Here is a 26,383-nt window from a genome sequence, read left to right on the forward strand (position 1 = left end):
AAAATTTCTTTTTTAATAGTGGAGTAGTTAAGTTGAGCGGGGCTCCAATGGCCTGAAGTGTATTGGATTATACGCTCTTTACCATCAAGTTGTTGCTTTAAAATACCACCATATCCTATATCCGAAGCATCAGTTTCAACAATTTTAAATGCTGTAGGATTAGGAATATATAAATATGGTATTTCTTTTACTAAAGATTTTATCTTTTGAACTATTTGAGTATGCTTATCCGTCCAAGGACTAGCATTTTTTCGTAATCGATCATGCAATAATTTTATCATGTAATTTAGATTAGGATAAAAATCAATAACATAATTTAAACAACCAAGAAATCTTTGTAATTGGAGTTTATTAGTAATTTCATCTGGAAATTTTTCTCCAAATACCAAAGTTCTTTCTATGGGTTGAATTTTACCTTGCTCAATATAATGACCCAAAAATCTGATTTTAGTTTTAAACAAGTCCATTTTAGTTTTACTTAAGGCCAAACCATTTTGCCGAATTACCATACAAAATGTTTTTAAGTGTGTGAAATGTTCATGAAGAGTTGTACTAAAAATAAGTACATCATCAATATATACAATACAAAATTTAGAATAAGGATTAAAAATATCATTCATAATCCTCTGAAATTCAGAAGGAGCATTTTTTAGTCCAAAAGGCATTACATTCCATTCGTATTGACCAAATGGAACTGTAAATGCAGTTTTATATCTATCCTTAGGATCAATTTGAATCTGCCAGTAACCAGATTTCATATCAAATTTACTAAAAATATTTGCATTATATAATTTCTTTAAAAGATCTTTTTTATTGGGAATTGGATATCTTATCCATTTTAAAGCTGTATTTAATGGTTTATAATTTATTACTAATCTGGGAACACCACGTTCTATTTCAGCATTTTTATTTACATAAAAAGCCGCACAAGACCATGGGCTTCTAGATTTAGATATTAATTTTTTATTGAGTAAATCCTGAATTTCATTTTTACAATGCTCTATCAATTCAGGATTCATCTGAATTGGTCTAGCTTTAGTTTTAATAGTTTTTTCATCAAAATCTTTTTCATATGGTAAATCTACTATGTGTTGTTTACGATCTCAAAAAGCATGTGGATGATCAGCACATAATTCCTTTTCCATAGATTTCTTTTCCATAGATTCCTTTAATGTTGTGATTTTATCTTGTATTTCTTTAGTCTCTAATTGTTGTTTAATTTTGTTTAAACATATATTATTTCTTGCATCTTTTAAATCTTCTTCTCTAGATTTAATTAAAGAATTGATCTCTAATATTTTAATTGAATGAGCTTTTAAGAGATTTAATTGCTTCTTCTTAGGTTTTTCAGTGAATTCTAACTTAACTGTACTATTTCTTATTTTAAATTTAATACAATCCTCTTTAACTGAATATGGTGTTATTAGGTTTATAAAAGGGGTTCCTAATATAACCATATAATTTATTTGAGGTGATAACAAAAATACTGTGCTTATTTCTAAACCTTGGTTTACTATTTGTGCATCTGTTTTACCTATAATTTCTAATTTAGATTTATTTGCAGTACTTAGTTTTTCATTAGTTTTTGACCAATATCTTTTAGGGATTAAATCTGATTTTATACAATTTAAATCTGCGCCTGTATCAAATAGTGCAATCGCATCTATCACAAAATCATTTACCTGAATGTTTATTTTTACCAAATATTTTCTTGAAGTTATTTCTTGTAATAAGTTTAGAAAATTACTATCTACATCTTCATCTAATTGATTTATTTCATCTTTATCTGGGTCTGCTTCATCAGAAGAAGAACTAGAAATAAGTTGAGATTCTAATACCTTTATTAGTTTATCATGAAGTTGAAATTGTCGTTTTAATTCACTAACTTCCTTCTTTAGATTTCTAACTTCATTTTTTAAATTACTAGTGGAAGTTTCTGCTTCTACTTTTTTATGCTTATTTTTATTTAATATAGTTGTGAGATCATAAGTATTATGTTGAATTTTAGGAGTTATATCCTCTTTTACTATCTGGGTTTCGTCAAAACTTTTAATGAGTTTTTGAAGGAGTTTAGCTTTAGTGTCTTGGTCATCTGTAGAATTTACTACTTCCAAAAGCGTACTCTGATCTTTAGTTAACATATTTATAGAATAATCAGATGAACTAGTTGTTGTACCTAATTCATCAATTTGATTGTCACTTTCTATAACCTCAGATTCTGAAGAATCAGAATCAAGATATAATTCGTGGATTTTATTTAACACTTCTTCATCTAAATGTAATTCATTTAATTTTTTATTAAATTTACAAAATTTTGAAGTATGTCCCTTTTTACCACAGTTATAACAAGTTAAATCTTTATAAGAGGTTTTATTTGAATTTTTAGCTTGTTGCTTTCTTTTAGACTTCCTATGGGGTTTATATTTTTCTTTAGAATAAAATTTATCTTGACTAGGTGTAGACCTGCATTGTTTTTTATAATATTTATTTTTATACTGTTTTTTAGATCTATGTGTTCGCAAGCATTGCCCATCACATTTCTATGGAGATTTTAAAGTATAATCAAATTGTTTACAAAATGATCCTAATTCTTTTTTAGTTTTCTGCATTTCATATTTTATTGTTCTTTGAAGTTTTAAGTCATGACAAATCTGCAAACCTTCTTTTTGAATTATACTAATTAATTGACCATAAGTTAATTTACTGTATGGTATAGGTTGACCATATTGTTGTTTAATATTGTTCCTAACTTTTTCTCCTAAGAAATAAGGTAGTCCAGCCAAAAACTTTTCTTTCCAAAAGCTTTGATTAGAGTCTTCCCTTAACATTAACCTAGTGAGAAAAGTAGTTTTATATTCTTGAAAATTACCTAAGTGTTTACATTTTAAATTACTAAGTAATTCTGCATTTTTATCTTTTAAGTGAGATGGATCCCCAATAAAATGAAGTGAAATAGTGAGAATTAAAGATGACACAGCATCCTGAATTACTTCACCATTTTCATCATATATAGGTTCACCTTCATCATTGACTTGAATTGAATTTAAAATTTCTAGTTGTTGTTGTTCAGTGAGATGATAGTCCCACCAACCTTTAAGTTGTCCAGTAAATCCAGCAATAAGGACTTCTGCAATAGCTTTATCAGAAATAATTGACTGCGTTTTATAAGCATTTGCAGCCATAGTCATTTGTTGCAAAATACTTAATATATTATATTCACTTAAACCATCTATATTCCATTCATAAATTGTTGAAGCATTATATTTAAATTGAGATATAGTGTTAGGTTTATCAATAATGCCTAAGTCTGGTGCCCTATTTACTATTTCTCGATGATGATTTATAGGATTTAATTCAAATTGTTTAGCATCTTCTGAGTCAGGTTCACTGACATCAGAGTTGGTGTTTTCTTCTATAATATTTATATTTCTAGAGGCTTCAGTAGTGTCAGAAGCTACTTGTTGATTAGTTGCTGAATGAACCTCAAGTTTACTCAATTGATCTTTTAATTTATTTACAAATTCTTGTTTACTTGATTGAGAAATTTGATAAGGTTTAAACATGTGAGTTTTTACAGTTTCTTTTCCTTTTATGGTTTCTGACACTAAAGGTTTATCTTCTAGCATATGTTCTATTCGTTTTAATTGTAAGTTTAAACAAATTAAACTTGCATTACTAAAGTTATTTTGTTCAATTATTTTGCTATTTACATCATTATCTCGAGCAACTTTATATGGTGCACAAATAACTTCATTATCCTGATGTTTTAATTTACTAATTGTTTTAGGAGGAAAATCACTTTTAATTATTTGATTATTTACTATCCATTCTGGTCTTTTATCTCTAATAGTTATTGGGTTTACACTTCTATCAAAATTATTTTCCTTAATTAAATTATACCAATCAAAAAATTTAATTTTAGTTGAGTTATTTAATTTATAATCTAAATATTCATATTTTAATTCGTCGAAAGTATAAGTTTTTAATATCTGTTTCATCTTTAGTAAATTCTTTGTTTTAGATATTTCTTGTATTAAACTTTTTTCAATATCTTCTTTACTAATAACATTTAATTCTCTGTTGATATCACTAACATTTTCAATTATAGCTGAAGCCGTTGGTGATTCTGGAGATGTATTTACTAAGTTGGACTGTTGATTAACATAATTATCTACAGGGTTATAAACTGCCTGTGGTATAGGATTACTATAATCAACACCTTTCATTTTACTTGGAATATCAGAAGTTGAATATCTTGGTTTTACTATGGTTTGAATAATTGGTTTAGATTCATTATCTTTGTATTTAGCATAAATCACAGAAGGTATGGAGGAACTAGGTTTATCATTTTCATCTGTTGTAACAGAGGAAGATGACCCTGTATACCTCATACTTTGACTGCGATTAAATTTTAAAGTTACTTTACCATCTTCAAATTGTTCAATTTTTTGCAAATTGACGTTTGGTTTTACTGGTTCGGGGATAGGAGGAGGTACTACCCCTTCCAAAATCCATTCATCTGGAAGTGTGATATCCTTCCATTGAATTGTTTTAGGAATTACTGTATTGGTTTTCATTAAATCTGTTTGCAAAAATCGTGTTTCACCAATTTTAGGTTGTAACTTATATTTAGTTCCAAAAGCTGAATTCATTGCTTTATAATGAATTTTATATATTAAAGCTATAGGGATTGATCCTTGCTTCATTTTATAATTATGAGTTTTAATTTCCAAAACTATACTTTCTAAAATATTTAAATCATTTAGAGAGACAGTCATATCTAGATAGACCTCAAAGGAGATCGGTCCTTCACTTAAGCTAGTTTCAACTGATCCTAATAAAGAATCTTGAAAATTTAAAAATCTAGCATCTCTTACTACTGCAAGAATACTAGTATTTAATCCTTCTCTGGTTAAAGGTTTTATTCCTACTAACATGACAATAAAAAAAATCAAATTCTTTGCCTTGGTTAAATGTTTAGTCCCTACATGTTGATTTGCTTAGATTTCACTTTTTGAAATGGAAGTCTTGAATAATATAACATGATTAAGAGATTTAAATGATTATATGTTTAGATTTGATTATGAACTTAGGTATTAGGGTTTAAACATGACATGTGAAGTTTCTTTAGCAAAATTGTAAATCTTTAGTTAATTATCTAGACATAATTTTGGCTTAAGAGAAGCATGAATTCTTTCTTGAATAAGAAGTAGGGAGAAAAGGGAAACTAAAGCCATAATACATGTATGTTTCAAGTCAATAAATGATGAGGGTATTGCGAGAGAAAAATCAAGATTGAGGGAATAATGAAAATCCGTTTTGTAAAAGATGAAAAGTGGTACGGAGCATAAAATGCAATGACTTTTTTGCTTATATTCCCATTTAAAAAAAAAAACGAGAGAAAGAAAATGAAAATAAAAGAAAAAAATAGAAGAGGTAAAAGGTGAGAAGTGGTATGGAGCATAAAATTCAACCACTTTGTGTGAGAAGTGGTATGGAGCATAAAATGCTACCACTTTGTGTGAAAGAAATAAGTTACCAAAAAATACCTTGAGAAAAGAAACATCACATGTGTGCTAAACTTATCCTAAGTACTTTCTATTTTGCATTCTAAGGAAGGAGAATTGCCTATCTCATGTTTTAAGTTTGGCTAGATTTTTTAAACTCTAGATTTTGTTTGCTAAATTGAAATTTTAGATGCAATGTTCACTTATAATACTTGGGTTCAAAATCAAATCAATCTCTTATCTTTTGGTAGATTACTTAAGAAGTCCAAATCAACGAGTAAAATATAAACATGAGCAACATGAATTCAAAAGAAAAGATGAATGTTTTGCTTAGGGACAAGCAAAAAGCTAAGTGTGGGGGAATTGATAGCCTCGCAAAGCGGGCAAATTTGTTGAGTTATAATCGCATGATTTGCACGATTGCGTGTTTGTTTTTATACATTTTACGTTTCCTTTTGTTGTTTTTGGTTTAAAGTTGTTTTAGGAATAAATTTGAACAAAGGATTGGAAAAGACTTGTTTTTAAAAAGAAAAGGATAAAAAATTTGACTAAGTATGGGAAAGGAGTTTTCTGCCAAGGAAATTTGCGACCACGAATGAAGTCACGTCGCATGGGAATAGATGGTAATTCGCAAGCGCGATTTATGGAGGCACGGGCGCGATCTGTATGGCAAGAGGTCCAGAAAGCATCAGGTAGAACTCGCGAGCGCAACATTATATTTCGCGAGCGCAAGGAACACAACCAAAACAGCAGAAGAGTACCCGGTCAAATTCGTGAGCGCGACAAGCACTCCAGAAGAGACAGAGAGATCAGAAGAAGTGATCGCAAGCGCGACCTTTAAACTCGTGAGCATGAATCGCTTTTCCAGAAGACTTCAACTGCTACCTTTTCACCAGAAGTTGTTTCCTTCCATGAACAGGTCGGAACTTCTCCCATCAGAAGTCAGTTGAAGCACCCTTTGGCCAACCAATCACCATCATAACCAACATCCTCTTCCTCTTCTATAAATTGCAATCCAAATTAAGAGGAATATACACAGAAAAAAATATATAGAAAAAAGAAGAAAAATGTAGAATTAGAATACAATAGAAAAATAATAAGGTAGTACTTAGAAATAAGATGACGAGAGTCACTTATTATTGTTTGTGTAAAGAACATCAAGGAGTTCCTCGAGGTGTGATGCCCTCCGGAGGCTTGAGTTTGATTCCTTACATCTTTCTCTTGTTTTATTAAAGACTTTTTGTATGTTGTTCTTCATTATTTTTCTATGCAAAGCAACAATATTATTTGGTTTCATTCAATAAAAGTTTCTTTAAGTTATCTTTTGGTCTTTGTTTAATCAAGTTTACTTAATTATATTCTCAGAAAGAAATAATTAAGTAAAGATCAAAGAGATAGAATTCAGTTAGTTGGGTTTGCATGTGAATCCTTAACTTGCTTTGTCAAAATTAAGTCTATCTTATTGAAATAATCAAAGAATAAGAACTAGGGTTAATATTTGATAAAGTAAGGCATTTGTTGTATGTAGAGATACATACAATAAAAAGAGTAATTCTATACTGAGAGGTTGAATTATACTTTACCACATGTGATTAGAGAATCATTGATTGCATGTTACATGTTTTCCTATAGAAAAAGAAAATCCGCTGCATAATCAATTCTTCAAAATATTCTACTATATCCTTATCAATAGAATTAAGTAGTATATTTAGTTAAAGTTTAAATAGAATCATAGTTTAATCATTTCATGTTTTATTGATGTAAACATAAGTGTTAAGGATAAAGTACTAAAGTGGACATAACCCGTTCCTCATGGAATCGATCTTTTTATTACTACGTTGCGATCCCTATACTTCCGGATAGTTAAGGAGTGCAACAATCTCAGCACAAAAGGAACAGAAAATAGAGAATATCTCAGAACGAGTTTTCATTAAAAATAACCAAGTAACATGAGAATGTTTTCGCATCGCCCCCGAGCGACCCGAAAAACGCTCGATTTAGTTTTGATTTGGAAATTGATCTTTTGTTTTTAACAAGTGGTGACAAAACCTTTTATTGCATGCGATGCCGATAAATCGGTCTTATAAAATACTTTGAGTCGCCACCCATTTTTTTCGGTAATGGGACCGTTTCCAATTTTAAAAGTGACTTCATTTTAAAAACCCAATTTTGTTTAAGGCCAATTTAGAGAACTGGTCAGGAGCACCAAGTGCGATTCTGGATAAGGGAATTAGGTACGTCGACCCGTTGGAAACCGACGCCCAGAAAATCGGCCTCTTTTAACCTACAATTTCTAATTTATTTTAATTTAGAAAAGCTGAATTATTTATACAAACCCAACCCGAATAAATCGAACCGAGTTCCTATGTGGAAAATTATTTAATCATCCTAAATAAATTCATTCATTGCATTCATAATCATTCAAACCATACCAATCATTCAACCCACAGCAGTTAAGTCAAAGTAAACAAAAGACCCGCTCTTGCCTTATGGTTAAAGGCGAGCCACAAACCGAACCTAAAATACATTCTACCCAATTTAAATCCAAGGAACCCTAAAAACCTGAAATCATGCATAATAATATATTAACATACTAAACTTGATTAAACTGCAATCTGCCCACAATTGGTTGTCTCTTGAATTATTAAAAGAATTGAATATTTATTTGATTACATAAAATTATTATTATTATTTTTTAAAAAAGAATAAAAATTATTTCTGGAACCCTAAAACAGTCGCGTCACGCAGCTGTTCTATGGAAGAACAGTTGCTTGACGGATCCAACGGTTGCGTGACGCAGCTGTTCAGAACTTGGGAAAATCTTCAGATTCATTAGTCGTTTATTCCAAATACAAGATTAAACAAAAAATAAAAGTGAAATAAAATCATAAATACGAACAGTTCCGTCACGCAACTAATCGGGGCAATATAACTATGTTTTGGACATGAACAGTTCCGTCACGCACCTTGTAGCTGCGTGACGCAACTGCTCTGGTCCGTAACTACTTTTCAAACAACCCTTTTTACGTTATCCTTTTATTAAAACTTGTCTTAATATAACCAAGAAACATCCAAGAATGGGCAGAGTATTGTTTAATTAAGATCACACTACTAAAACATCAATAAAATAAATAATAATGAATAAACAACTAAAAATACCAAGAAAAGTCTTAGATAATTACCTAACCCTCAGATTGAGGATTGTAAACAATCTAAACGCCTTAAAGAACGAGATTTCAGGGTCCCAGAAGTCTTTGTTTCACCAAGTTTCTACACCCACCTCCTTCTCTCTTGTTTTTCTCTTTTTATGATTTTCGTTTTTAACTTAATTAATTTCTAAAGGCTGCTTTTCTTCAAGATAACTCAGAAGAGTTTCTGCAAAAAAACCTAGCTGCAATTGTCTTTTTTACGCCCTAAAAAATTCCTCCCCAATAAGATAAAAAACACAGTATTTATATGGGTAGGGCAACTGACGGCTGCGTGACGGACCCGATAGCTGCGTGACGCAGATCACTTTCTGGATCGTTGCCACGTATCCAAACAGAATGTAAAACAGTTATGTCGGCTTTCAAGGTGACGTCATCTTAATTGGAGTTGCGTGACGCAACTGTCAGTGCCGTCATGCACCTTATAGCTGCGTGACGCAACTCTAATGCAAATCAGTCACCCTCAAATCGGTTTAGATCAAATCCTTGGTTTTAAAGACTTCCGGATAACCATGATCCCTCATTCCGCGTCCTTGTATCCTCATCGGGTTAGGCAGGGGCATAAAGACACGCGTCAATAGTTTGGCCCCCCACTTTATCATTAATTGTATAAACGATTAATGTTAAAGTGGTCCATTGACGCGCCTGCCACCTTGGCTTGGATGAAATGGTTGTTCCGATCATCTGGTCACATTTTAAAGCTCAGTTTGATCGGCTTTATTGGCTCCAGTCGGACCGGTAACGACCTCAAAAACTCAGTCTGATTGGCTCTGAAGATACCTTCGAGGCTCGGTTTGATTGGCTAGAAGGGTTTTAATTGCCCTGATCAACTTCGTAATTCACCATCATTAACCAGGAAGAGAATCCAAATAGCTTCGTAATACACCATCACTGTTCGGTGGGACCTATCGGCTTCGAGAAACCATCACCGTTTGGTCATTGAGATTGTCCTGATCAGCTTCGCAATATACCATCACTAATCAGTAAGAGGATTGACTCGATCAGCTTCGCAATACACCATCACTAATCGAGAAAAACGATCTAAACAGCTTCGTAATACACCATCACTGTTTGGCGGGCGCTATCGGCTTCGAGAAACCATCACCGATTGGCTTGAAAAATTGTTCAAGAGAAAAAGAGCAATTTCTGTGTGCAAGCAGATCTTGCCTTTGTTAAATGTTGGGGCATCACATGCCCCCATGCATTAATAATCATAAACTTTGAAATTTTGCATCCCAGTCCGGAATTCCAACTCAGGACAAAAATATTATCTTTTCAGGCAAACCTTTAATGTTTATTGTAAAATTTTGTTTAAAAGTTTAGCAAAAATTTAGGCAAGAAAAATTTTTAGGCCTGAATTTTCAGGTATACTCTTCCTGATGCGGTATTTGAAAGAAAAACTTACCTGAGGGTAATTTGGGCAATTTGATGATCCTGCCCCCTGTGCGGTGAGTGGACAAAATTACTGAAGTATACGAACCGCACACTGACTTTAAATTGGTTGGACGGGTCATCTTGGGCTAAAATGGGCGTTAATGGGTCGTTTGGGCTTAAAGGGGGTGAATGGGCCCCTTCGGGCTCAAAGATGTGTTAATGGGCTTGGGCCCATTTCCACCTCTTACTATAAGTAAGCTTTTCAACATTTCATTTTCTACTTTTCAAACTCTAAACCTTCCAAAAACACTCTGAACCTCAGCTAAAATGTCTCAGCTTTCTGAGATCCCAGCTTCTGCCTACACACCGGAGATGAACACCCTGGGGGCGATCCCGGACATCCCAGTTTTCGAGGGTGAGCGAGTATCGGTTAGCCGTAATGCCCTGACTCCCGGAACATGACCTCTTCAGCTTCTCCCGTTGCCAGGCTCTGAGTTCCCGGTTCGACATGAGACCGACGCGATGCGCGGTTTCCAGACCGAGGTAAGTAACTTTGCATTTGAATTTCTTGCTTTTGATGATGCGTTGTGGATGAATTATTGCAAGTTGTATACTGTTTGTGCGTCGGCAGTTGCGTCACGCAGGAAGGAGTTTCGTGACGCAGCTGTTCCTGTGTGAACAGTTGCGTGATGCAGCTGTTCTTGCGTGAACAGTTGCATGACGCAACTGTTCGAAGCGGCGCAAACCCTAATGTCTATGAATCCCTTGAGTTTGCCTCTTTTGCATGTATTTAAGACTTTATTTGCTAGCTTAGAGTTCATTCCACTTCCAATGTGACGCATTTAGACCCTGAAAATGCATAGAAAAAGAACAAAAACGAATAGATTAAACATTAGGTTAGTTCTGCTTTACCTTCGACGGTTGCGTCACGCAACTATTCTGCGGAAGAACAGTTCCGTGACGCGACTGTGCGTCAAGGATACAATGCCTTGAACAGTTGCATGGCGCAACTGTTGAGTTTCGTGACGCGGCTGTTAGTCCGAAGGCACAACTTTGGCAAGCTGCGTGACGCAGCTTCGTAGACGCGTGACGCGACTATAGTTGCGTGACGTGGCTGTGTCTGGCCAGAGGCTTGAACATCCTATTTTCCTGCCATTAAAACAAAAATATACAACTGTTAGCTTAATTCTTTATCTGAATAAAAATTTTTCTTACACAGGTTGATCTGGGCAAGGCCCGTGCTGGCGGGTCCTCCACTGATGCTTCGGCCTTCTGGGATTTGTTGGACCCCCCGATGCGGTCCAGAGTCGTTGCTGCTGGTTTCGGAGATTACGCCACTAGGCTTCGCTGTACTCAGCCCCGATTTCCACCCGCCATGCGCTACGCGCTGATGGAGCGGTGGAACGACTGCACTCACTCGTTCATTTTTGGCTTCGGAGAGATGACCCTGACTCCAGCCGACTATACCGCTATCACCAGTCTCGGGTTCGATGGCGCAATCACCCCTTTAGATGCTCGGTACCAGACTGCCGCCCTGGGAGCTGAGCTTGTGAGGATCCTACTTGGTGTTCCTACCCGCACCAGGTACACAGCTCAGGGGTACGTCTCCTATGAGGTGGTTTACAGATTCTGGGCCGAGCGGATCCGTACCAGATTGGCTGCGTGGAGAGAGTTACCTGAGGATGTCCGGCCTGTAGCCCCTGCGTACTATGAATACTCAAATTTTGAGACTCAAAAAGCCCATTTTCCCAGACTGCAAACAGTCCTACCGGACCGGAGGCCATTCGGAAAGTTCACCGAAAGCATGCCAATATGGTACTTGAAATGTCCGAAAAATTACGAGGATCGCAGAACCGGTCCCGGAATATTTTTTGGAGGTCCGGAACTCCCGAAAAAGCTTCCGGAACGAAAAATTGGCAATCAAACAGGGTTCGGCGGTCCTGACCGCCGTCCACGGCGGTCCTGACCGCCGTCCACGGCGGTCCTGACCGCCCTGGCCGGCGGTCTTGACCAACGTCCATGGCGGTCCTGACCGTCCTCTTCGGTGGTCCTGACCGCCCTCTCAGGCGGTCACGCCCGCCGTCCAGGGCGGTCAGACCCGCCCTCCGGCCTGATTTTTCCTATAAAATCAGCCCCGGTGCAACCGTTTTACTCACTCAGTCTGTGTTGACGGACGCTCCTTCTCCCCTACGCTCCTTGCGATTCTTTTACTGCTTTTCTGCATTTAGTATAGGCTTTTATTACTTGCTGTTGTGATATTTGGCCACTTAAGTTAAATTAATTCTAATTAATATTCTCCAAACGAGGAGCTTAATCTGGAATTTTCAAGCTGAAGCTAAGAAGCGGTCGCCGATTAACTCAGGTAATAACAAAACCCTGCTCATTTAATTTTAGCACTTCATGCATATTCTTCTTCTACTCCAATTCTGAATTAAACTGTTGCATAAATGCATCCATGTCATCAATTAGGCAAATAAACTGTCTTAATTAAATATGATTAAGCTTAAATGCCCGGTTAATTAATAATCGTGGTATTAAAGCCTAAATCCGACAATATTGGCTAAAGTATCTGGTCAATTAATGACTAAGGTATAATCACCTTTATTTCGAACAGTCCGGCTTAAGTCCAATTAATCAATAATTGTGGCTAAATAGCCTTAATTAAACACGTTTTCTTGGCAATAAGTTGCCTACATTGCAATTCAATTGATCACTTTTGGCAAACAAATTGCCTCTAAGTAGATTAACCATTTTTAGCGACAAATCGCTTAAAACAAGTCTTGGCAAAATGCCTCGAATTAATTAACCATTTGGCTAAAAGCCTTAAATCACTCACATTTGGCAAACAAATTGCCTAGGTCAACTCATTTTGGCTAAAAGCCTTCAAATAACCAATTTTGGTGACAATTGCTTAAATCACATCAACGTCTTGGCAACAAATTGTCTAAATCAATCTTTTTTGGCTAAAAGCCTTAAATCAACACCTTTGGCAACAAACGCCTAATCAAATCAATCAATTCTTTGGCAAAATGCCTAAACAAAAATGCACGAAGCATACACACACTCATGCATTAAGCATACCCATTCAAAGCCCTTTTAAAAAGGCCTATCGAACTACGTCGACTTTGATCTTCCATTCAAATGGAAGTACGTAGGCACGTTCGGGATTTAACCCCGAGCGGCAAGTCGAAATCACATAAACATTTCATTGGTCCAATTACATCATTTACCTTCCAAAGCATTCATTCATTGGTTAGTTTATCAACATGACATGGTCTCGGGATCCACCTCGGGTTTGTAGATTGTGCCTTAAACATTGGTATAATTAATTTAGTAAGTAGGTTAATTAAAATTGGAGTCAACTTAGGGTTTTTTCCTAGTTTACCCTAAAATAATTAAACAAGGTGGCGACTCATACATTCACGTGCATTTCTGCCCTTAGTCATATTCTACATATGCCTGTTTTCGGGGGAGGGGTTCACAGTTTGGCGACTTCGCTGGGGACTTATGTAATCATTTTGCATAAAGTGGACTACAATTGTTGTGTAAACTAACCTGCCCTTTTCAGGGTATTATTTTACTATGCTTTGTTTTGCAGGGTACCCTAGCAAAGATTAAGTGTTCTTTCTTTAATAATGCTTAATAAGGAGAGTTTGGACCTAATTGAATTTTACTTTAAATCATTTAAATTTGTTTATTTACTTGCACGAATTGAGAATCTTTTTCTCCATTGCATAAAAAACGAATTTCAAATGAATTTCTTCTCTCTCTGTTCAAACTTCTGAGTTTGGATAGCAAGTAGCGCTGATCGGTAGGTCTCTTTGATTATGTCGACGGACAGCCAAAGCGTCCTCCCTGTTACCACAAACCATCCCTAATCCTTTTGGGGGTGGCCCATGAGTATGCGTACTGTTGGACCCACGCGAAACTCTTTGTTTCACATGTGGTTAGGTATATCCTTACTCAAGGTTCAAGGGTCCCTTAATAAGCCAATTCTCTATTTGTGTCATAGCTTATAGAACCTATCCTTTAGGGCTGTATGCACCCAATGATGTGAATCATATCATTAAGACAGATTATGACGTGTTGTTGTGCGCATTCACGACATATCATAAACATTGAATAAACATTAAAAAGAACACAAAGTATTCTTTTTAGTCATGCACAATTGGACAAAAGAGTCGGTCTACTTCAGGTACCCTGCTACACAATACTACCCACTATACCCTAATCCAATTACCCTTATACTTACAGGTACCCACTGTTCGAGTGCCTATCCAAGTTCCAGTCACACCTATAGTGCTATCACCAACCTCACCAGCTTCACCAATCTCACCAGCTTCACCAGCTTCACCAATTTCAACTGCACCAATGGCATCACTTACTGACATCCAAAACCTCATTGAACAACTGGAAGCCAGAATGGAGGCTAGAATGAATGAGGCATTGGCTGCCTAGAGGACTGCCCTAATAGCTGAACTAGGTGGTGGTAATGGAAATGGGGCTTCCGCCGGGGGAAGTGGACCTACTACCTTCAATCAGGGTCCTGCTGCTGAACCGACAAACCCGGCCCTTAACCTGGATGACATGCCCTCCAGAACTGCTTCTGAACTGGAAGCTCAGAAAATGAGAGAGAAACTAGAACTCCTGGAAAGGTCTATTACTGCCCTAAAGACACACAAGGAAGTGGTGGACATGGACTCTTTGTCCTTGTTCCCCGAAGCAAGACTGCCAACAAAATTCAAGATGCCTAACATGGACAAGTTTGATGGAACCACTTGTCCCAAAACGCACCTGAAAATGTATATGGGTGCCCTAAACCCGTTCGGACTGAACAGCGATCTCCTTGCTCAGTTGTTTCAACAATCACTCACCGGTGCTGCTTTGAGGTGGTTTGTCAGCCTGGATCGGTCTAAAATGAAGACCTGGGAAGACATCTGCAATGCATTTAATACGCAATACCACTATAATATGGAGGTTGATGTTACTCGGAGAGAACTAGAAACCACCAAACAGAAAAACAATGAACCCTTTTCCTCGTTCCTTACGAGGTGGAGGGCCAAGGCAGCCCAAATGATCAACCGGCCTTCTGAGCAAGAACAGGTGGACATAATTATAAAAAACTTGCTGCCTGTCTACCAGCAACAATTGCAAACTCAGTACCTACCGACGTTCCAGTCACTCATTGCCACTACTACGAAGGTAGAGGACCTAATTCAAATGAGGCAACTGAAAGAAGACTCGGGAACCTCAAAATATAAGAAGCCTAGCCAAGCTAGCAAAGTCCACGAAGTGGCAAGCATCACCCCCACGAACACCCTTTACGTGTGGGGAATATGAGAAACGGCAGTCAGTCGAGAAGGACATATACTGATCTCGGGATGCCAATCCTTTTTGTATTCCGAGAGGCTGTCAAGGCAAACTACATCAAGCCCTTGGAAGCAAGGCCGCCACCCAACCCATTACCAAGGAACTACAGAGCAGATGAATACTGTGAGTACCATCAGGGTAACGGGCACAAGACTGAAGCGTGCTAGACGCTTAAGAACTACATCCAAGACCTGGTGGACAACGGTTCAATTATTCCAAGAAGCAAGCCAAACATTAGCACTAATCCCTTACCAAATCACGGGGTAAATGCTATTGTTGATGACCAGGAATTGATCAATCCTTTTGAACTATTCCTAGAAATGAATGACATCTGTGTCCTAGACCTGAATGACTTATCTGAAGAGGTCGATGCAATAACCAGGAGCAGGAGACAATATGAACCATTAGTCCTTGACAAAGTCCAAAATAAGCCCTACCAGAGGGCAGAAGAGCCAAAGGAAGACCCGGTACTTTCGCAGTTAAAAAAGACCCATGCTAGGGTGTCAATCTGGGAACTTCTAGCATCGTCCTTTCCTCATCGCCAAGCTCTTTGCAAGGCTTTGAGCCAACTTCAAACATCGGTGGAGGTTAGCCCTGAAGTGCTAGTATCCACCCTCACCCAATCATCAAAGATGCAAAGCATCGGGTTTTCTGATGATGACTTGCCCAAGGAGGGAGGCAGTCACAACGATGCCCTTTACGTCACTGTTCAGACCAGAGATAAAACTGTGCCCATGGTTCTCATTGATAATGGGTCAGCACTGAACGTCTGCCCACTAAGGGTAGCCAGCTGTCTGGGGTTGGAGGAAACAGATTTCATTCCGTCGGACCAGATAGTGAAAGCATATGACAGTACCCGAAGGGAAGTATTGGGGGTTGCTACACTAAAATTGGCAATTGGGAAGAAAATATTGTCTGGCGGAGCCGTCATTTTGACTGATTTGGATGGTTTGGAATTCACTAATCCATGTAATTTAGATCAGTTGAAAAGATATTTTGTATAGTAAGCATTGCATAATGTAAAAAGAGCTACATTAGACCTGATTCTCCTCGAAAAAAAGAAATTATGTATCGGAGATATGTAGGCAGCCCTCATTGGGCGCGGTCTAAACATTAATGAAAAAAAAAGATCATTTCATAATTTCATTCTTCTTTGCCAAATAGGAAAGAGGGGAAAGAAAAGAAAAAAAAAGTGAAAAAAAAAGAAAAACCCGCTGTGAACCCCTACCCAAAATATCATAGGCATATGAATGCATGTGACTAAGGGAAGAAATGCACGTGAATATATGAGTCGCCACCTTGTTTAATTGTTTTTAGGGTAAACTAGGAAAAACCCTAAATGACTCCAATTTTAATTAACCTAGTTACTAGATTAATTATCCCAATGTCTAAGGCATAATCTGCGAACCTGAGGTGGATCCCGAGACTATGTCATGCTGATGAAACTAACCAAAAATGAATGCTTTGCAAGATGATTGGACCAATGGAATGTTTAAGTGAGTTTGAATGATTGCGACTTGCCGCTCGGGGTTAAATCCCTAACGTGCCTACGTACTTCCGTTTGAATGGAAGATCAAAGTCAACGTAGTTCGATAGGCCTCTTCTAGAGGGCTTTAGATGGGATGCTTTATGCATGAGTGTGTGTATGCTTTGTGCATTTTTGTTTAGGCATTTTGCCAAAGAATTGATTGTCACAGGCACTTGGTGCCAAAATGTTGATTTGAGGCTTTTTGCCAAAAGAAAGGATTTGGGCTTATTCTTGCCAAAAGATAAGTTGGGCTAATTTGCTTGCCAAAGATTAATTGGGCTTATTATTGCCAAAAGATTGATTGTTTAGACGATCGTCGCCAAAATTGAATGATTTAAGGCTTTTTAGCCAAAATGAATTGATTTAGGCAATTGTTGCCAAAGGTTGGTTCAAGGCTTTTAGCCAAAAGAAATTGATTTAAGCGATTTGTCGCTATAAAAGAGATTAATTTTCACTTATAAGCAATTTATTTGCTTAAAGTGATTATTTAAAGGCTTTTTATCCAAATTATTGATTTAAGCGATTTGTCGCTATAAAAGATTAACTTTTCACTTATAAGCAATTTGTCTGCCTAAAGTGATTAATTAAATTGAAATATAGGCAATTTATTGCCATAAAAAAAACGTGTTTAAGTAGGACCTTTTAGTCACAATCATTGATTAACTGGACTTAGGCCAAGAACTGTTCGAAATAAAGGCAATTTCACCATAGTTATTGATTAACTAGGCTTCTTTAGCCAATAATGTCAGATTTAAGCTTTAATACCACGATTATTAATTAATCGGGCATTTAAGCTTAATCTTTATTTGATTGAGGCAATTTATTTGCCTAGTGGATGATATGGATGCATTCATGCAGTTATAGAATAAAGAGGAGTAGAAAAGAAGCATGCATGTAGTGCTAAAATTAAATAGGCGTAGTTTAGTTTACGTACCTGATTTAATCTCCGACCGCTTCTTAGCTCCAGGTTAAGCTCCTCGTTAAGGGAAATATTAATTAAAATGGAGTTTTAATGGCCACTTAATAAAGCAAGAAAAAAAAAATGAAAGCTAAAATAAATAAAATAAAAAAAATGCAGAAAGCGATAAAAGAATCGCAAAGAGCGTAAAGGGAGAAGAGAGGTCCGTCAACACAGACTGTGTGTCAAAACGGAGCCCCGGGGCCGTTTTTTATAGGAAAAACGCGCCCCTGGGCGCGTCTGCCCGCCCTCGAGGGCGGGCGTGCCCGCCCACGCTGGGCTGGCATGGCCGCCCTAGCTGGGCGGGCGTGCATGCCTAGACTGGGCGGGCATGGCCGCCCTAGCTGGGCGGGCGTACCCGCCTAGACTGGGCGGGCATGGCCGCCCTAGCTGGGCGGGCGTGCCCGCCCTTGAGGGTGGGCATGCCCGCCTAGACTGGGCGGGCATGGCCGCCTAGACTGGGCGGGCAAGCCCGCCCTAGCTGGGCGGGCGTGCCCGCCCTTGAGGGTGGGCATGCCCACCCCCGAGGGTGGGCATGCGTGCCTTTCTCTTTTTCTCTTCTTTTTTTTTCGTTCCGGAGGCTTTTCCGGGAGTTTCGGACCTCCAAAAAAATATTCCGGGACCAGTTCCGTGATCCTCGTAATTTTTCGGACGTTTCAAGTACCATATTGGCACACTTCCGGTGAACTTTCTGAATGACCTCCGGTCCGGCCGGACTGTTTGCAGTCTGGAAAAATTGGCTCTTTGAGCCTCAAAATTGAGGTATTCATAGACGATTGCAGCCGCTGTCGCCGGCGGCGATAGCGGCTACTGCTGCCTTTAAGGGCGGCCGCGGCCGAGAAAACTGGCTTTTTAGCAAAGTCAAATTAATTGGCACGGCACTGTAGCAAGCGTGTTTTCCTCCATTTAAAGAGTTTCACATGCCACCAACAACATTAGAAGCCTCAAAATTTGAGTATTCACACCCGCTAAGTCGAAAACCCGAAAGGGCGGCTTAGGCAAAAGTCGGGGCCCGCTTAGTTGAAAACCCGAAAAGGGCGGCTTAGGCAAAAATGGGTAGCTCGCTAAGCTGAAAACCCGAAAAGGGCGGCTTAGGCAAAAATTAGAGCTTGAATAAATAAAGTTGGAAAATGCTTGGAAAGCTTAAAAGTCAAATCACATTCGCAATAAAAGCAATAAAGCCAAACAGCCCGAAGTCAAGCAGAAAGCCAAAGAGTCCAAGAAGAATAAATAAATAATGAAGTTTAAGTCCAAGTCCAAAGCCAAAAAAAACATACATCCAAAATCCAGAGTCAAAGTCCCGAATAAAAAGTCGTAATAAGGGAAAAATAACAAAAGTCCAAAAGCCTATAAGAGTCTAGGTGTTCCGTCGCCTCCGTGGGCCAACATCCTCCGAGTCATCCCTAGCTACTGAACTCTGTCCAACCTCGCCTGTCCGAGGAGCCAACACAATCTCCTCATCAGTCCCAATCTCATTATCCACATCAGCCTGAGCCCAATCTTCAAGTGCACTCAGCAGTGCGTTCCTCCTTGGCCTTTCAACCGGCCAGACAACGGCAATGAACCAGGTCCGATGCTCAGGAGAAGTCTGAATACCGGCAGGATTAGGTAAAGGCCTAACCATGTGATGGTCTCTAACCCAAGCCCTAAGGATAGCTCGGGTAACACCCGGAGTGATGGCCGAATCAACTGAAATGTCATCCACAATCGGAACAGTCTCGTCTATCCCCATCTGCCTCATAACGCGCGAAGCGCAGTACCAAGTACAGTGTGTAAGGCCTAAAAGGTAAACCCGAGTATGGCAGAAGCTAACCTAGATGAAGTGGGTAATGTCATACCAGGAAACGTACCACAGTACCTCATCTGGGCCCAGCTCAATTAGCCACGAGGTCCATGCATCAGTAGATGGATGAGTGATCAGGATCCTTCGCATACGATACTGAGAAGGGTTGTAAGGCAAGGAAGTAGGAGTAGCAACCACTTGGAGGGGGTCCTTTAACCAAACCTGAGTAATGGATCCTTTCTATTACAAAGGAATGAACCAAAAGAAAGAAAAAAGAAGAAGAAAAGGAAGAGGAGAAGGGGTAATACCTGGAGAATAATCGGAGAGACCGTCCAGTCATCGAAGCCTAAAGCAGCTCTGTCAAGGCTCTTGATGGTCTCTGCCAGCACAATGCCACCGATACAACCCATATCCTCCATCTGTTGAATCATGGGGCAGAGTCGCAAATCCCCAAAGCCTGGGTCCTTGTTGAACAAGAAACCAGCTAATAAGCAAAAAACCAAGGCCCGCATTCTCAGCCTCATCCGGTCTGGGTCATTTGAGCGAACCTTTGAAAATTCGTCAATCAGGGGCAGCAGAATTGCTTTCTGGTCACCAACGATCATGGCTCTAGCTTGTGGCCGGCTGAACTGAAATAGGCTCTCAAACGACCAAACATACCCAATTTTGACCTCATGCTTGACTAAAGGGGCATTAGGGTCGCACCCTATGATAGCACAGAATTCCTCAAAAAGAGGGCACATCTCATCCATCATGGCCCCGAACCGGAAAACGCGGGTCTCCGGGTCCCAAAGTCTGATGCAGGCCCGTAGAAAATCCCAGTCAATTACCACTCCCCTAAGGGTAACGATAGGAGAAAGACCGTACCTCCCTAAGTTGATCTTTTCGACTTTGGAGAGACTCCTAGTCCAGCTGTGCATGCTATGATTATAAAAATGATTCATTTCTTTGGAAGGAAGAAAAAGGAAAAGAGAGAAAAATTGGCTAAAAAAAAAAAAACTGTTTTTTTGGCACAGATTTCGAGAAAGAATGAACAAGAAAAAAAGAAAAAAGACAGCCTTTTATAGGAAGAAAAGCGCCTCGGAGGTGGTCAGACCCGCCCTCCGAGGCGGTCACGCCCGCCGTCGGAGGCGGTCAGACCTGCCCTCCGAGGCGGGCACGCCCGCCGTCGGAGGCGGGCACACCCGCCCTTGTTTCCCAAAAAAAAAAAAAAAAAAATTTTTTTTGCCTTTTTCTCACAAAATAATTTTTCTTCTTCAAAATAACTTTCTCAAAAAAAAAAAAAAATCAAAAATCAAGGAAAAGTCTGAAATTGAAAATCAAAAGGGGAAATTCTGTTCTTTCTTAATTGAAGTAAATAAACATGCATACATATAAGTTGTTTAGTACTAACCAAGTGCAGGGACAGTCAAAGTTCAGTACAGAAATACAAAGAAAAGTACAGACAACAACAAAAAAAAAATCTAGCAACTATGGCATCAGCGACGGGGCCTCCTCCTCCTCTGATCGTCAAAAGCCCTCAGAGTCCAGGACGAAGAAAGTTCTTGCTGCATCCCGAGCATCAACTCCATCATCTGACTGACCAAGCCGGTAGGAACCTGGAAATCAAAAAAAAGAAAACACAAGTCAATATCAAATCTCTTATGAATCCTTTTTGTGAGAGATTTATCAGTCTATACCTCAGTAATGTCCTCGGGAGGAAGATCCAGGCGATCCACATTCTCCAGGGAGACCTCTCGAAAAACTAGAGTGCCGTCAGGAGTATAGTAAGAAATGCTATATGGAAGACGTAGGTTGGCTAGGCCTGGATGAAGCGGCCCGGTAGCTTCTGAGATGGCCCGGGGAGCCTTGGAAGGGCCTGGCGACCGACTAGGCCCAGCCTGAGATGGGCCCTCAACCGGAGTGGAAGAAGAAGGATCAGTCTGGGGCCTCCTCCTTGGAGTCCTGGTTGAGGGGCCTGAAGCCCGAGAAGAATGTGTGATAGGAGGTTGGGAAGGTGCCTGAAAATCATCAAACCGAGATCCAATAGGCTGCATCAGAAACATCTTGCAGAACTCATCATAATCTCCTCCCAGAATAAACTCCACATGTGGGAAGCCCTCAATGTGAGCGTCAGTAAGCGTCATCTGTTTTCCCGCTCGCATGTCCTCGGGAGGGGGGTAAGGGATGGAGCGGCAGCCTCTGATCTGAAAATCCACTCTCCCACCCAGATAATAGCGTCTCAAGACAGGGTGTGAAAAGACAAACCTCCGCCAGGACAAGGCCTCCGATCGTCGGAAATGAGGGTCAGCCTCAATCCAACTTTGAAGACGGGCAGTCATCGCCCCCACCTCAACCTATGAAAGAAGCAAATGCGTTAATAAATCCTTTTTATTTTCACATACTTAAAGAAAAATTACAAGACAATTACCTGCTCCACGGTGCAAGTATCGAAGAAGGTCCGCAGGTCCCTTAACGACTTTCTGCATCGAACAGTTTGGAGGTTCGTTCGGTACCACCTCCAAGCTAGGGGTACCAGCCCTAGATCGGCATGAATCAACTCCGGGCGAGTGTAAGGAAAGTACTCAAATGCCCAAGTCTGCAAAACAGAAGTAAGAATTAGTGAGGGAAAATCAATAAACAGAAAAACATAGAAAGGGAGAATGTTCTTTACATTACCTCCCAAAAGTAGTAGGTCCCGCTGAGTTTACAGTGGCCCCGACTGAGATCACACATGTCATCATACATGCGACTCAGAATAGTGCCGGCCCAGTCGTACTCCTCAAGATGGGCCAGATTTTCCAAACTCTTCAAGATGGAAGGATTAAACTTCTCCTTCCTGTTGGACCAGAAGGTCGAAGCAAACAGCAGCAACAAAGTAAATATGGCCACCTGAGTAGCCGACAGTTCTCCCTGCCTGTATCTAGCATAAATGTCGGGGGCCTGGAGGGATAACCAGCGTCTGGAAACGCTCAAAATGGGAGTAGTAGAGCTGGGCCCGAAAATCCGAGGCAGGTCGATCCCTATCAGCTCAACCATACGATCAGGAGAGACCTCAGTCCTCCAGTCATTATACAGCTCGATCGGCCGAATGCCAAAAGGAATCCCGGAGATCATCGAAAAATCAGTGGGGGTCATCGTCATCTCACCCCAAGGAAAATGGAAAGTATTGGTGGTGTCCCACCATCTCTCGGCCAACGCGCCTAGTAACTCCTTGTAATTGTGCCGAGCCATCTCAAGATGTCTTAAAAAGTCCAGATAAGAGGGACTGATAATGGCTCCGACTGGGTTGTTGTGGTCAAGTATCTCGACCGGGATTTCAGCAGCCGAAGTCTCGCCTACGTCCAATCTAATGTGTGGATCCTAAAAGGTAAAGCAGTGTAAGAATCATTCCTTGGTTTCTTACTAAGGGTAATCTCTTAATCCTATTCTAGCATGCATGCTAATAAAGCAGTAAGTGCAGGAAAAAAATTTTCACATTTTGGCCCCTAAGGCGAAAAAAAAAAAAAATATATTTTTCAATTTGGCCCCTAAGGCCCAAAAATTCCCAACTTGGCCCCGAAGGTCCAATTTGGCCACAAAGGCCCAAAAGTTCACATTTTTTCGGCCCCTGAGGCCCAAAAAAATTTTCTCAATTTTGGCCCCTAAGGCCCAAAAATTTTCAATTTGGCCCCGAAGGCCCAATTTGGCCACAAAGGCCCAAAAGTTCACACTTTTGGCCCCTAAGGCCCGGAAAAATAATAAAAATAATAAAATGAAAAAAAAAATACAAATAAAAGTGAAAGGGAGCTTACCTGGGCGTAGACACCGGTTACGGAGGCATGAGTATCAGCGTCCGCCGTAACATTGACTTCATCAAGGGAAATCCCCAGAGACTCCAGAAAATCCTCGTCGCTAAGATCTGAGGAAGCCATTGAGGTAGGAAGCTTTGAAGCTTTGGAAGTTGAGAGAATTTTGAGAGAGCTCTTTGATTTGGAGAGTTTAGAGTGAATGAAAAGTGAGAATTTTGGCTATTTATAGGAAAAAAGGCCAAAAGGCGGGTCTTCTGGACGCGTCTGATTTTCGCCTTCAAAATTTATTTTTCAGACAACCACCGACCCCCATAAATCATTTTTATGGTTGCCGGTGGGGGGCAACTATGAATACTCAAATTTTGAGACTCAAAAAGCCCATTTTCCCGGACTGCAAACAGTCCGGCCGGACTGGAGGCCATTCAGAAAGTTCACCGAAAGTATGCCAAAATGGTACTTGAAACGTCCGAAAAATTGCGAGGATCGCAGAACCGGTCCTGAAATATTTTTTGGAGGTCCGAAACTCCCAGAAAAGCCTCCGGAACGAAAAACTGGCAATCAGACAGGGTTCGGCGGTCCTGACCGCCCTGGCCGGCGGTCTTGACCACCGTCCACGGTGGTCCTGACCGCCCTCTCAGGCGGTCACGCCCGCCGTCCAGGGCGGTCAGACCCGCCCTCTGGCCTGATTTTTCCTATAAAATCAGCCCCGGTGCAACCGTTTTACTCACTCAGTCTGTGTTGACGGACGCTCCTTCTCCCCTACGCTCCTTGCGATTCTTTTACTGCTTTTCTGCATTTAGTATAGGCTTTTATTACTCTGCTGTTGTGATATTTGGCCACTTAAGTTAAATTAATATTCCCCAAACGAGGAGCTTAATCTGGAATTTTCAAGCTGAAGCTAAGAAGCGGTCGCCGATTAACTCAGGTAATAACAAAACCCTGCTCATTTAATTTTAGCACTTCATGCATATTCTTCTTCTACTCCAATTCTGAATTAAACTGTTGCATAAATGCATCCACGTCATCAATTACGCAAATAAACTGCCTTAATTAAATATGATTAAGCTTAAATGCCTGGTTAATTAATAATCGTGGTATTAAAGCCTAAATCTGACAATATTGGCTAAAGTATCTGGTCAATTAATGACTAAGGTATAATCGCCTTTATTTCGAACAGTCCGGCTTAAGTCCAATTAATCAATAATTGTGGCTAAATAGCCTTAATTAAACACGCTTTCTTGGAATTAAGTTGCCTACATTGCAATTCAAATCATCACTTTTGGCAAACAAATTGCCTATAAGTAGATTAACCATTTTTAGCGACAAATCGCTTAAAACAAGTCTTGGCAAAATGCCTTGAATTAATCAACCTTTTGGCTAAAAGCCTTAAATCACTCACATTTGGCAAACAAATTGCCTAGGTCAACTCATTTTGGCTAAAAGCCTTCAAATAACCAATTTTGGCGACAATTGCCTAAATCACATCAACGTCTTGGCAACAAATTGCCTAAATCAATCTTTTTTGGCTAAAAGCCTTAAATCAACACCTTTAGCAACAAACGCCTAATCAAATCAATCAATTCTTTGGCAAAATGCCTAAACAAAAATGCACGAAGCATACACACACTCATGCATTAAGCATACCCATTCAAAGCCCTTTTAAAAAGGCCTATCGAACTACGTCGACTTTGATCTTCCATTCAAACGGAAGTACGTAGGCACGTTCGGGATTTAACCCCGAGCGGCAAGTCGAAATCACATAAACATTTCATTGGTCCAATTACATCATTTACGTTGCAAAGCATTCATTCATTGGTTAGTTTATCAACATGACATGGTCTCGGGATCCACCTCGGGTTCGTAGATTGTGCCTTAAACATTGGGATAATTAATCTAGTAAGTAGGTTAATTAAAACTGGAGTCAACTTAGGGTTTTTTCCTAGTTTACCCTAAAATAATTAAACAAGGTGGCGACTCATACATTCACGTGCATTTTTGCCCTTAGTCATATTCTACATATTGTGGACCCCTACCCCAAATATCAAGCATATGATGCATATGACTAAGGGCAGAAATGCACGTGAATGTGTGAGTCACCACCTTGTTTAATTATTTTAGGGTAAACTAGGAAAAAACCCTAAGTTGACTCCAATTTTAATTAACCTAATTACTAGATTAATTATCCCAAAGTTTAAGGCATGGTCTACGAACCCGAGGTAGATCCCGAGACTATGTCATGCTGATTAACTAACCAATGAATGAATGCTTTGCAAGGTAAAAGGACCAATGAAATGTTTAAGTGATTTCGACTTGCCGCTCGGGGTTAAATCCCAAACGTGCCTACGTACTTCCGTTTGAATGGAAGATCAAAGTCGACGTAGTTCGATAGGCCTTTTTTAAAGGGCTTTGAATGGGTATGCTTAATGCATGAGTGTGTGTATGCTTCGTGCATTTTGTTTAGGCATTTTGCCAAAGTTTGATTGATTTGTTGTTTTAGGCATTTGTTGCCAAAAGTGTTGATTTAAGGCCTTTAGCCAAAAAAAGATTGATTTAGGCAATTTGTTGCCAAAAGTTGATGTGATTTAGGCAATTTGTTTGCCAAAAGTGTTTATTTGAAGGCTTTTAGCCAAAACGGGTTGATTTAGGCAATTTGTTTGCCAAATGTGAGTGATTTAAGGCTTTTAGCCAAAAGGTTGATTAATTCAAGGCATTTTGCCAAGACTCTGTTTTAAGCGATTTGTCGCTAAAAATGGTTAATCTACTTATAGGCAATTTGTTTGCCAAAAGTGATCAATTGAATTGCAATATAGGCAATTTATTGCCAAGAAAACGAGTTTAATTAAGGCCTTTTAGCCACAATTATTGATTAATTGGACTTAAGTCGAAG

The sequence above is a fragment of the Jatropha curcas genome, chromosome 3, assembly GCF_041381405.1.
Source record: "Jatropha curcas cultivar XTBG-Jc1 chromosome 3, XTBG_Jcur_1.0, whole genome shotgun sequence".
NCBI lineage: Eukaryota > Viridiplantae > Streptophyta > Magnoliopsida > Malpighiales > Euphorbiaceae > Jatropha > Jatropha curcas.